General features: G+C 43.6%; 1 protein-coding gene across 2 annotated transcripts in view; it reads left to right on the forward strand.

Moving 5' to 3' along the window:
- The window catches only part of HEMK1 (HemK methyltransferase family member 1), a 546,172-nt gene that overhangs the window by 321,724 nt on the left and 210,781 nt on the right, over positions 1 to 13,667 (forward strand). The window lies entirely within an intron of this gene.

Below are 13,667 nucleotides of genomic sequence, written 5' to 3' on the forward strand. Positions count from 1 at the left end.
GGCCTGATTGGGTGTTCTGGCATACATTTTTCTCTTGCGCTTTGTGTTACAGGATTCACCATTGGGAACATATTTTTCAGAAGCCCCACCCCACTCCCATGTCCTTAGTTCTGACTCATTTCTAGTGGCTTGACAATTAGGTTGGGGTCTCTTTGACCTACTTAGATGTCCTGCAACACAGTCTTCTGGTGCTTGGGATTAGGGTAATGAGCGACCTATTCCCAGATCTCGGCAGAGGTGCGCAGTCTATCTCTACAAGCCTCTCAAACCTCTTCCGAGCCTCGCTCTGGGGCTCTACGGACCTATAGATAAGGTTATAAGACCCCTCACATCGAGCTTTGGGCCTCATTCCAAGTCGGGCGGTCCAGTAAAAATGTGCTGGTATCCGTGGATAACTACAGGTTTGCTGGTGGGTGACCTGGGTTACCTCCAGCTAGGAGCTGGACGTTAGCCAGGCACCCTACCGGCAATGAAAGCTGTCATTACCGCCAACGGCATTGCCGGTGGCGGTAATGACGGCAAATCTCAGGGAGTCCCACCGAGTGACGGTAAAGGTAAGTACCAAAAGATGGTATCCTGGCGGATTCACCGCCAGGAAACTGGTATACTAGGAATGAGTCCCCTTGTTCAGAAGGTCCTACATATAAGGTTTCCACTTCACAGGATTGCAGTGCAGGTCTACACGCACCATTTGACTCTTTGCTACTTGAACTCTCTGTTCTGATCACACACTCTCATTAGCAGCCGCTTTTGTGCAGCTTGTAGGTGGGTCAAACCGTTTAGTACCGTGATGGACTAATGGTGCAGAATGCATGGAGAGTGCAGACCTGAAGGTGAAGACCTTCAGATCAAAGAATAAATCTGCGAAACTAAGGATAAAAGAGTTGGTCCTGCCGGGATTCGAACCTGTTTCAGCAGGTTGCAGACAGATGTTAGAACGAGCACTCAGCTTGCTGTGATATCTGACTTGCTATATATGCTATATGATAGCATATTGAATAGGGAGGTGCAGCTTTGCGTAAATCACGAAGGGGAAATACTGTCGTAGCAGAAACAGGAACAACTAGGACTTCTTCCCATAACGAGGGCCATAAATAAAGTTTGGTCGTTGGCACAGAAACACATGGGGTTGGCAAACCATTTAACAATGGCCTCACCGATTTGGTTAAAAGGATTAATAAAAGGGATACAACACCTTACATGGGAGGAGGAATGGAAGGCCAGAGGGATAACAGGGTGGGAGATGTCCTCGGAAGCACAGGTATGAAATAATTTCAGGAGCTTAAAGAAGTAAAGGGAATCAGTAATGGGAAACATTATACATATCTGTAGCTTCAGCATGCACTGGGTACACACATGGGGGAGGATAGCTCGATAACACAAACATCACTGTAGGAGAGAAACGTATTGGAAGGGCACATAAAGGCAAAGCAAATTTCAACTATATGGAAGGCGCTATCCTTCCACTCGGCAGCTGAAGGAACTAAGACAAAGGTGGGTGGGAGATTTAGGGGAAATTGACACAGACTACAATATCATTGGGGAGTGACCATTACCGCAAAATTGAAGCTCAGTGTAGAGTTGGTAGAGCCCCAGTCTGTGCTACTGTGAGGCCGTTCTGTGTTCTTTTCCTGAGAGGAGCTGCACGACTGAATCAAGAGACTGTCACTTTAATTCGGCGGTTTGCCTTTAAAACTGAACTTCCGGCGCGGAGCGCGGTGCAGAGTTTGGTGTAGAGTTCAGTCTGCCCCAGTCCGCCCCTGAACTCCCCGAAAATTGCCTGCAAAACGCAGGATGGAGGCGCAGCCGTGTAGTGTTTCTGAGCCGGCCCTTCCAGACACTGGCCCTCATACATGTAATCGACTGCAACAGTTGAAGCTTTATCAAGCGAAGACATCTAATGCGAAGGTAAGCGCTCAAAACCAAAATGCCACTGCCTCTTTACCTGCCTCTTTACCTCGCTGTAACATCAAGGCAACTGATGCGGCAGGAGAGCCGGTTATGGGCTTGGTACCGGCAAGGGACACATCACCCGAAACGGACCCAAGCGAGGTGCGCGCTGAGTCTGTGGCCCCTGTACCACCAGAGGAAGCTATACCTCAATCCCCTCCGGCAACTCTTATATCAACAAGTGCATATGCCATCAAGAGCACAAACACCACGTCTAATGAAAGTGAGGATGCAGGTTCGCCAAAAGATGACGAAAAAATGCCCCCCCTCATACCAACAATTTCACCTTCAAAGGAAAAAGAGTTGATCGATCTCAAAAAATTAGAAGAGAATACTCTGCTGCCCTCGAGATCGCCCCCTCCGTCAGCTTACCTTGACGCTTCAGACGCCACCATCTCTTTCGACATCACGGACGCTGACTTATTAGCCATGCGCTCTCCGGCGGATGATCCGCAAGCAACACCGAAACAGTCTCGCACACAGCAGAGTCCCGATCAGAAACAGAGAAAAACAAAGTTGCAAGGAGTAAAAACGCCGACTAATAAGACCGTGAGCCGTGATCCTGTGAAACACAAGGTGCCCCTTAGACTTATCGAAACTCCCAAAAACACCATAATAGAAGCAAAATTAACTAAGGAGTCAGTGAAGTCGAGTCATGATAAGGTGGCAGATCAGCGGGAGATAAATGACGCCCAGCTGCAAAAACTTTCTTGTAAGATGACGAGTATAGGAACGGCCATGTCTTATGAAGCTATCGCCCGTGAAGCGCGTCTAGCCGAACGATTGAAAGCTGACTTTGTCCAGATGTGTGAACGACTAAACGAAAGCTTTACAAACAAACACGACCTTAAAGCTGGCAAACAACAGACAGCAAGCACTTCAATTAAGGAAGCGTCTCGCTCTGCAATCAAACCTCAAACGCAGAATGATATAGTGCCTGTAGCCTGTTTGATTAACCTGGACTCGACCGATAGCTTACAAGCACCTTGTCAGTCAATGAGTGAGGCGGACTACTCCGGCAACATGGCAGCAGGCCAAACCTCATCGGGAAATGATCAACCAGACTTAGGTGCACATAACCCCCCTTTGCCTGGACAGATTGGAGATGCGACCGAAATAAAAGGAAACATTTCCATTGCAGCGGGCTTACAAATTCACAATAATGTTCTGGCTGCTACATCTATCGCCTTAATGCCGTTCATGAAGCTCTATGAGACTCTCAATGACACTCTACGTGACCAGATTTCTTTACTGAGTTCAACGAATACCAAAATGATTGAGTTAGAAAAATTCAACAACCATCTAGTCCGCCGACTAGATCTGGAAGCGGCTGCTTCCCATGAATGGCACTCTCGTTTAAATGATATAACGAAAAGAGAAGCTTACAAGAAAGCTGACCTTAGCAAGGCAATCGTAGAATGCACTAAATGGATACGACACAACATTGCGGTACAACCTCGATGCAGTCCGCTAACAAACAAGTGCTCTTGTCAACGGCCAAGGAAAGAGTCCTCTAGCATACCACGACTTAGCCAGTTACAAAACCTAACGGCAATCACGGACAAGCAACCGGAAGCTGGAAACCAAGTTGATTCTAACAACTTCGTAAACGTTGGTAACAGAGCGAATCATAAGGAAAAAAAAGAAGAAACAAAAGTAACTTCCCAATCCAAAGAAAGTAGTAGCAGTGACGGCCCTACGTCCCCGACAGCCGCAATTGACCTGACGACTCCGCAACAGCCCAGTGTGGAGCCTTCAGTAACACCAATGAACTCTCTTCCCGAAATTAATGAGCCAGTTGCCCTTCAATTACCAAAAGCACAGGCAGCGTCAGCACAACCTAGATTTTCCTTTGGGATATTTCCTGGACCAGCGAAATCAATAACCGCTCAAACTTCGTTTCCTGCCTTATTGAAAAAAACACAAAGCAAACCCAGGAAAACTATTCAAAAAGGCCCTGCACCAAAAAGAACGCGGTCAAATGAGGCAAAGAAGTTTATAAGAAATTTGACAACTGGTCCCCGTCAAGACACTGCAAAATCTATTACAGAGGCAAAGGTGCAGCTTAAGTCGAGTGTTGGATTCAATATTGGGCAATCATCTGCCCCAAATACGCAAATCTCTGCGAAACGAGGTCGTGAAAGTTTGACCTCCTCGAATACTAATGATTCAAACATCTCGACAGATCTGTGTGATCTTTCAACTTATTCACTTGATGAGGATGAAGTTCAGGCTCATGAAGAGAGACCCGCAGACCAGTGCAGATTATCTTCTGTTGAGGAAGCGGCAAAAACGGCGCCAACTAAAAAAACACATTGGTCTGGCCAAACACAAAAAAATTCAAGAAACTTAGCAGCCCTAAAAGAAAATAGTACACACTTTATAGTTGAAGAGTCTCGGTGGGTAAGAAGAAATTCAGCCATGCAAAATGACATCACCACCTCGACTCTTAACCCGAAACAAACTGTAGCACAACAACAAAAAAAAACAAACACATCAGAAAGTGAATGAAAGAAATCTTACCTGTGAGACTGAAAACTTCAATTGGCAAAAATTGGAACTGGAAAACATCTTGCAAGACAATTGCGATGTAAATCTCAACAGAGCAAACGTAATGAGATTATTACACTATATACCAACTCTACGCAATATAAGATCTGACGACATTGCGATCGTAGAATACAACTGCGAGAAACGATCTGATTGGGTAACTCTTCACATGAAATACAAGAAACTAGCAAAGCCATTAATGGATGCCACAGATGACTTACTGTTCTTTGGCTTCGATCTATCAGTACGCGAAGATCCACTGCAACATCGAACTCCACCAGCTGCCAAAAGTCGCAAAGCCAACACCAATAAGGAAACCCGAGCGGACCTGTGGAATGAACTGAAAGGTCACTCTGGCTCTGCTAGTGACTTCAAACAACTTGTCAAAGACATATGGGACCACAAAGAGTCAAGCAGCTTGGCCCAACTCTTAACTTCCTGGAACACACGTGGATTTGCTCACCTGTTTCAAGAAAGCTGTGCTTTCCAATTTAAAAGTCCTAGCATTTGTCTACAGAAACATGGTTGCGAGAGAATCCAATGAGTGATGGCTATTCTGTTTTTTTAAATGCGGCTGGGAAAAATCTATTTGGCTGTCCCTTTTCTGGACTAGTAACCATGATCGAAAAAATACATCAGGATGGGAAGTTATAAGTTCTTCTAACCCCAGTCTTTTTGTTCAAGCATTAACCCTGGAACGAGTAGGTGGAGACCATTAGAACAAAAACAAACAACACATGTTGGTCATAAACACCTACTGGAACTCTACAATGATAAGTGACTCTTACTCCGATTACCTAACGGCCATCACGTCGCACATTGACGATTGTTTAGAGGCCTTTGTTAATCCATTTATTCTGGTCTGCGGTGATTTTAATTACTCTTGGTTTAATAAAGTGAAAGTGCGAACCATCAATGATAAAAGCAAAGTTCATACAGAAGTTGCAGACCGAGGCTCCAAGTGGGAGTATGAATTATCTCTACGCCACTGTGTTATGTTAAACGGATGCACAAAAGGCGACATTCCGGCAGGTGACACCTGGCACCGAGGTGATTTAAATAAAAACGCTCGATTACATATGGGTCTCAGAAAAGCTACATGCACACATCACAAGGTTAACCATAAGGCACTCTATAAAAAGTGATCATAATGCCTTAGTTCTATACTAGGACCAACTGAATAAAACTCAGCTGAGATACAAAATACCTCTAAGCATTAATAACGCACAAAACAGGCTGCAAATCAACCAGAACCAAATTAACACCTTAACAGCAGATCTTACCCGTATGAACATGAGAGTGGCAGAAGTGAACTACGTACCACTGCTGAAGCAATTCACCTTCAGTTCTCACAAGAATAACTTGGAAACACCTAAAAATAAACACCCCTTTAGCCCGATGATAAGTGAAGCAAAGAAAACGCTAAAACATGATCTGACGTTGATAAAAAAAGTTGGTGGTCCCAATCAATATTCTTTGATAGCCAAGAGACGTCTGCGCTACAGAACGTGGCTGAAATCCTTTAACCGACAGCGAGTACAAGAACAAGCAGAACAAATGCTGCAGCTAATAATCCAGAACGACAGCCGAAACATCTGGCAAATTATCAATACTGGCCACTTAAAACAGACGTTTGCACTAACAAACGGTGTAAGTGAACTAGAGTGGGTAAAGCACTACACCAACGTGTTCAATAGTCAAAATGCCTTAATGGCTCCAACAACAACAATTGAACCCTGCGATTGGGCAGTAATAGAAGACGTGGCAGACATTGAAATTGCCATTCAACACCTTAAAACATCGCGAGTTGCCGGACCCGATGGTATTACAAATTCAATGTTAAAGGCACACAAATCTTCAACAAAGGAAATCGCAACGATCCGATAAATTACCGCCCGATTGCACTTTTGGACACCATGGGAAAAATGTTTGCATCCTTTCTCCAAAAGAAAATTGCAAGATGGGCAGACAGTGCAAACATAATTGATGTAAGACAAACGGGATTCACGAAAGGCGTTGGCATGGAGCTGAACCTTCTACTGCTAAACATGGTGCAATTGGACGCTCTGCGACGCAAGAAAAGACTCTTTCTCGCGTTCGTCGACCTGAAGCAGGCGTTCGATAGTATCAACCGTGAGCTCCTATGGAAAAAATTGATAAAATGGGGCTGTCCACATGATTTATTATCACCACTGATGGCATTATATGCTAACACCACTATTAGAGTGCGGTTAAATGCTGACGGAGCCTTGTCTGACAATATAAAAACTACTAAGTGTGTAAAACAGGGATGTCCTTTAGCTGCACTACTATTTAAACTCTTCATTAGCGACTTCCCTGCGGCGTTCACAAAAACACAGGCTTTCCCACCGAAAATCAACAGAGAGCCAATTGGTGACGTAATTTATGCAGATGACGTTGTTCTTCTAGACGCAACTGAAATTGGGCTCCAAAGAATGCTGGCAGCATTACAAACATATTTATCAGCGAATCAACTAGAAATAAACGCTGCGAAATCGCAAATCATAGCATTGGGCCCAAGAACATGTTCCAATAAAAACTCCTTCAGGTGGAAAGTCCAGGAAGAGTACCTGGATAAAGTTGATGCCATACGATACTTAGGAATCCCTTTCAATATCTCAATAAGAGAATGGAGTTAGACTAACGATCTGATTTCACGAATGAAAATCTTTGGACAACAAGGAGCCAAACTTCATGCAAACTATGGCCTTTTTACGTTGCAATCGATATTAACTTTCTACTTAGAGAAAGTTGTTCCAGCGATATGTTTTGGAAGCGAAGCTGGCTGGAACCTTGATGCCAAGCTTTGGCCGAGGTTGGAGGGGCTTTTTTGGAATAAAATACTAACCCTTCCACAAAGCACCCCCATGGTAGCTATAAGATATGAACTCGGGGTCGAGTCACTGCATTCCATGGTGTTATGGAAATCAATAACAGCCTTGCGCAAAATGCGCCTAAAACCGCCGGCAAAACCTTACCAAATATTGAGTGCAAAATGTATAGATCTATCAGCATCACTACTGAACCGTTGGGAGGAGAAATTATTAGAGATCCTACAAGCAGCCGACATAAGTATGACCTTGGTGTTGCAAATCCCACATAGGCGAAAGTTAAATTCAGAAATTGGGACTGGATAACAAACACAGAAAAAAGAAATAAACTACCATCTGCAATCGATCTAGGATTCTCGTCCAACAAAGTGGGAGCACAACCAAGATACCATACTAAATTTCCCTCTCGCTATCATCGGAACCAGTTCCTAAGATTAAGTCTAAACCTCTATGCCACCAATGAGGTCCTATGGAGAAGGAAAGATCCAAAGACCGAGAGTGACAAATGTCGCTTTTGTGAGATAGCCGTTGAATCAAGCAAACATCTCGTAATATAATGCACAAACTTAAAAGTCCAACGTTCACGGCAACTAGAGAGATTTGCACCGAAAAATGGGAACATGGAAGTCTGGTGGAGTTATCTAATTGCAGGAAATAACACTCAGTTAACCTGTGCAGTAGTAAACTTCATGGACATGATACTTCCAAACAACCGCAGTGCTGAGGAAGCGAACACACAGAATGCTTGAAAACGTGGACGTTCCTGACTTAATTGATTGTATGAATTTTGAAGCTGATGAGGAATGACTAAAAAATTTGTTTTTATTTGCAAACTAATGTCTTTAAATAAAAAAATAAATAAAAAAAACTGAAGCTCTTAGAGTTTAAAATATTACACAGAATATATTATTCAAGGGAGCAGTTGTGGAAAATGGTTAGGGGCAATGGGGACAGATGCGACAGGTATGTCAGAGACAAAGGGACTTTCTTTTGTTCTCTAGCGCCTTGAAACGTCTCTTGTGCTAGATGAAATTACCAATAAAGATATCGGACCAAATAACCGGACGGACTCCGAAAATATGGCAAAATACGACTTTATTCTCAGTTCAATAAAGCAGGGTGAACTGACGAACAGACTGATGCTCGCACACTCACTCACAAACTTGTATACACAGAGGTTATATACCCCAATATGTGTCATCTATGATGTCATCCTACGTGGCAAACTACAAAACCTATTGAAGGGCATGCTTAGGGGTTAGTACATCATTTGCTGCCCCTTATCTGAAAGGCACGTCTTGATCTACCTCTAAATACATATAATAATAACTATAGCAGAGAAAAGGGCAGCGGATTGGTCTATACAACATTGTGTAACATGTTGCCCCATAGACCCTCTGATTGGTTGGCATGCACCTTGGACTTTTGGCTCACTAGCAGCACGAAAGCAAAACGAAACCCAGGTGCTCGAGTCACGTCAGATTACTCCCACTTTCCCAATTAATCCATCATCTCTCATCAGTCCACCCATAAGCCAAAGTTTCCTGTCTGTAGTTGACCTTGTAGTTGTTCTCTGTTCTAGGACATGCAAGTGAGTGTAAGGACATCGCTATCTTCATCCGACACTTAATGAATAGGCCTTGTTTTTGACTTCTGAATCACGTGTGAAGAGACCACAAATTTGTCCATTTCGACCTCTCATTTACTGCTATTTGATTTAATTATACTGTGTGTTCTTGCTCCTTTTGGCCTCTAGAGACTTGCTCACTCCATCTTTTGTAGACCTTATTCACTGTTAATTGTCCAGTACTTGGCTCTTGCAAATGTTCTCTTCATCTTTAATCTGAGAGAACTATGTCTTAGGTACATGGCTTATCCATCTGCCTCCCTTTGTGCTTTGCAATTATTCCTTAAAATAGCACCCTTGATCCCAAGCTAACATAGACTCCTCTTTATTCTGCACGCAGAACCATTTCTCCAATGTCTCCTAATTCTGCATCCCTGGTCTGTCTCTGAGGTAGCTGGATTGAGTCTTAACACGAGCCGACGTTCATTTTCCAATCATGTCCATCCTAGCCACGTTCAGTTTTCCTCTATAGCAAGCTTCTAAATGTCTCATCTACCTTGCGTTATTGCGTGCTTACACTTATTGGTCAGTAAATTACTTTATCTTCTTTGTATATATGATTGTTTAATTTCATACACATTTCTCTTGTCACTACACTTACATCATCACTCTTAAGTATTGTCATATCGTTTTTGGATGTCCTCCTATCTTCTTCATGACATCACTCTGCCCTCATCAGATTTCACTCAGCACTACATGATGTCCAATGGAGCATGCTGACATCCTCCCAATCTTTCAGTACAAGGGTACATTCAGTAAGGTTGCCAAAGTGCATATCGTCTCTCATACACTCGATGTGGTATAGGGATAACACATGGTGTCCCACATGCAGGTCTTCTCCTACTGTTTCAATATAACTGCGGTGAGCGGGCGGGAGCTATCAAAAATGCATCTGCATGCTCCTCTTCATGTATTCATCTTTAATCTCCTTCATCTTCTCTTCATACTGCCATTTCTTTGGGATCCATATCTTTCTACCCCACCTCAGGTGATCTGCATTCTTTATATGTTCTTCGACATTCCAGTTCATGTGACAGCAAGCTCGTGATGGTGGACAGAATATCCACCATCCTATGTATTCTTTTAAATAATCCTTAGGGTAGTAGAACGTCCTTCCTGGAGGTGCCAAAGTACTTTTCTTTCTCACAAGTACTTTCCTCAATTTGTATTCTTTCACCAGTTCCATCATCTATATCGATCATTATCTTCATTCTGGCACTGTCCCAAAATGATCCTTATGAGACAAAATCCTAGCAATACTAGTATTGCTCCGTATTTTGAAAGCATTCGCCAGCCAGATTGGAATCCATGACAACAGAAGTGAAAACCAGTCATCTCCTGCTGTCACATCAGCTTCATCTTACATCTTTGCATGCAGGTTCGTCAGCATAGTTATTGCCTCCATCAGGGTTCCATTTTCTCCATCATGAGACAGTATGACTGTACAGTAAGAAGGCCCGACCTTGGCACACGCGCCTTCTTCCATTGCTGTATTTAAGTCCAGGACATAGCTTCTTCTGGAGAGTCATCAGCCTGAGGCCTCTCAATTCTTCTCTGATTGCATTTAACCCTTTTTCTTTGTTGTATTGATCATCTGTAACAGCTCCCATCTGGCGATTTGCAGCCACTTGGCGTTCACTTCAGTCTGGAGACCTAGCGTGAATATAGATGTCATTATCATTGCTGTCTTGCTGAACAGTTTGTGTTCATCTGGAATATCCTCATAGGTCCCATTGATTTCGATGATAAATTGTTCTCCCTCTTCAGCGACAAAGATTGAGTGATCTCTTCCATCTCTGGTGATCGTTAATTTTTGGAAATTCATCGATATTGAGGTCACTTTGAGGGATCACTAATGCTGTACCATGTATTATTACAATAAAACATATTGCGCCCCAATTTGTAGGCAACTGCATGTAAGCTCTGGATCCACAGGCTCAATATTGGTCCATCAGTACTGCAGTTCCTCCATTCAGTCCTGGGACTTCGATTATCTGTCCACATCCTTTGTTTTCTCCAACCAGTACCGAGCCTTCATTACTATAGCATTTTGTTGCATTCTTTAGTGGTATTACAGAGAATGGTCCCACTTTATTGTCTACCCATGTTAGTAGCTTTGAGTATTCGGCCAGTGACACTAGGTATCTGTAACGCTCACCTGATTCTCGCAGAGGCGCCGGTCTTGACTGGGCGACTACCGTATCTTCAAAAGTGATGTGTAGCACCCGGTTGGCTCTTTGGGCTGGACCTCTGTGCACTGTATGCCTGACTCGAAGAGTAAGATGTCTGCAGATAGAAAATATGGGATTAATGAACTGGGGTTATTGGGGTGTCCCTATCTCTTTCCTTTTCTCCTCTCCTGTAAAACCCCAAAGGTTAACGCTTTCACCTTAGGTAAGTGAACGCCGAGCTCTCCATCTGCCTTGGGGCAGGGTGCTGTAACCAGTTTCTTCACTGGATCGGTAGCGCAGGCCTCTTGACTTCAGAGGACTGCTGTCCGTCGTTTACCTCACGAACGGTGAGTTCCGAATATTTCAAATGTCTTTAAAAGTCTTTTGTAATGCTGTCTCTTATTTTGCAGGGTTCCGGCGATGGCGGTTGACTGGCTGAAGTGAGTTGAGGATGGACCCGTATGCGGAATAGAAGCGCCTGGAAGCGCGTAAGTAAGCGCTTGTTGCTTGCTTCACGATGCGCACTAACTGTCCTTTTATTTTGCAGTTACCAGTTCGGAGCTGCTGAAGGATGCCGGAATGCCCACTGAGTTCGGCGTGGATGGAGTAATGGCACGTGAGTATTTAACGTTACCCAATGTCTTTAAACGCACCTTCTTTTGTCTTACAGATGCGGGATGCAGCGCCGAAGGCCTCCGGAGCGTGCGAAGAGTAGGTAAGCCTTTGTCTTTCAGATGCAGGAATGCTGCGCGAGGCGTTGATGACAGCCGATGGACCAGGTAAGAGATGCGCTGTCACTGAAGACCGTAGTGCTAACCTGTTCTTTCTTGTCTTTATAGATGTTGCTGAAGACTGGATTCAGGATGGTAAGCCTTTTTCCTTTAGGCCCAGGATCAGATGCAGAAGACACGATGAGCGTTCTGCTGCAGAGGATGCAGAATAACGCAAAGCAAGATTCATCCATCGGGTGTGGTTTAAATAGCCTCCTGTAGTGCTTAGAGGTCTCCTTCCACAGCCACGCCTAGGTAAGAAAAGAGTTCCTGCTTTCCAGAAGAGTTCCAGTGTTCTGAACCTAGGGAGTGGCTCCTGCCCCACCCAACAGGAAAAGTAGTCCCAAACAGAAGAGGATCAGGGGTTCAACTGGCAGGTAAGTAAGCAGCATGGTCTGCTGCAGGTAAGTCCACCCAAGCATTATGAGCCCGGCGCTTGCAGCGCTGGGACTGGGCATATTTATGAGCCTGGCGCCACTGGCGCCAGGACAGGGTCCAAAAGGTCCCAATTGGGACTGGCTGGCACTCGGAACATGGGTTATGAGTCTGCTTCCAAGGGAGTTGGGTAAGTCCTGGCCTTTTGGAAGCAGAGATCATGACAGTATCTGTCATTCACTATTTGCACCATGCTTACTGGTTCCTTCTTCAATAAATGTGCAAGGCAAGATAATAATCCTTCTTCCCATCCGGTACTGGTGGCAACACTCCCGTAAACCAGTAGCTGAGGTCTCTCCCATCATCCTGCTTCTCCTGATCTTTCAGTCTTATCTGAGCAGTCCATCCTTCTCATTTCGTCAATTTGTATTTGTTCTCCAATTTGGGCTTGATACATACATTTCTTGCTTGTCCACCCCATTCCACTTTCCATTCTCCTTGTTTTCACAGAAGTATCTTCATATGGAATTGTCCCTGTTCATCGCCATCATAAAGTTGCGCATTTTCCTTCGAATTGTCCTCTGGTTGTGCACGCTGCTAGATGACTGACACACTTTGCATCATGTGCAGGCATTTCTTTGGCAATGACTGTCCCAGCTGCGTTCACGGCATATGGTATTAAGGAACAGATATAGCAGTTTTCATCAGACGTTCTCTCTCCCACCTCTTCATGTGCTGATACCATAGATTATTCTTTAAATGAGCCGACTTATCAAGATATATATTTATATCTTCATGATCTTGCTCAACATCCCTTTTAAATATAAATAGGTGGCTAGTAAGATTATATAAAATGCTGTTCGTGCTTTCTTTGGCGACGATAGTAAATGTATCATTACCACCCACCATATCCGTATTGTCTAGATGCAATAATAATTGGGAGGAAACACAAATAATAATACAGAATGGCAATTGAGCCTCTTATATTCTAAAACCTCCTCATTTTATTTTAACTCTGGATATGTAACTTCTGTAATTTTTTATGAATCACACCTTTAAATCAAGAACTGAATAATAATTACTATAATTATTCTGAAAATATAATTGTTCTTAGGATTTCCTAAAAAATCACAATATTTATATGCGTTCTTACTAAAGCTGGATAACACTGTAAGATATATGTAAAAACAGCATACAAGAATCTGTGTATTGTTATTACAATAGTTAACATAAAGAGATGGAGTGTGCTTCTCTTCTTTTTTCTGCCCCGCTACGTCAAAGCATTGTTCCTTTGGTCTATCTAAAAAAGTTACAGGATAGCTGCAAGTCTAATTGTTCCTTATCAAATGTTAAAAGATGTTGGTCCTGAATG

This window comes from Ambystoma mexicanum, chromosome 2p (assembly GCF_040938575.1).
Source record: "Ambystoma mexicanum isolate Mex_15411 chromosome 2p, UKY_AmexF1_1, whole genome shotgun sequence".
Lineage (NCBI taxonomy): Eukaryota > Metazoa > Chordata > Amphibia > Caudata > Ambystomatidae > Ambystoma > Ambystoma mexicanum.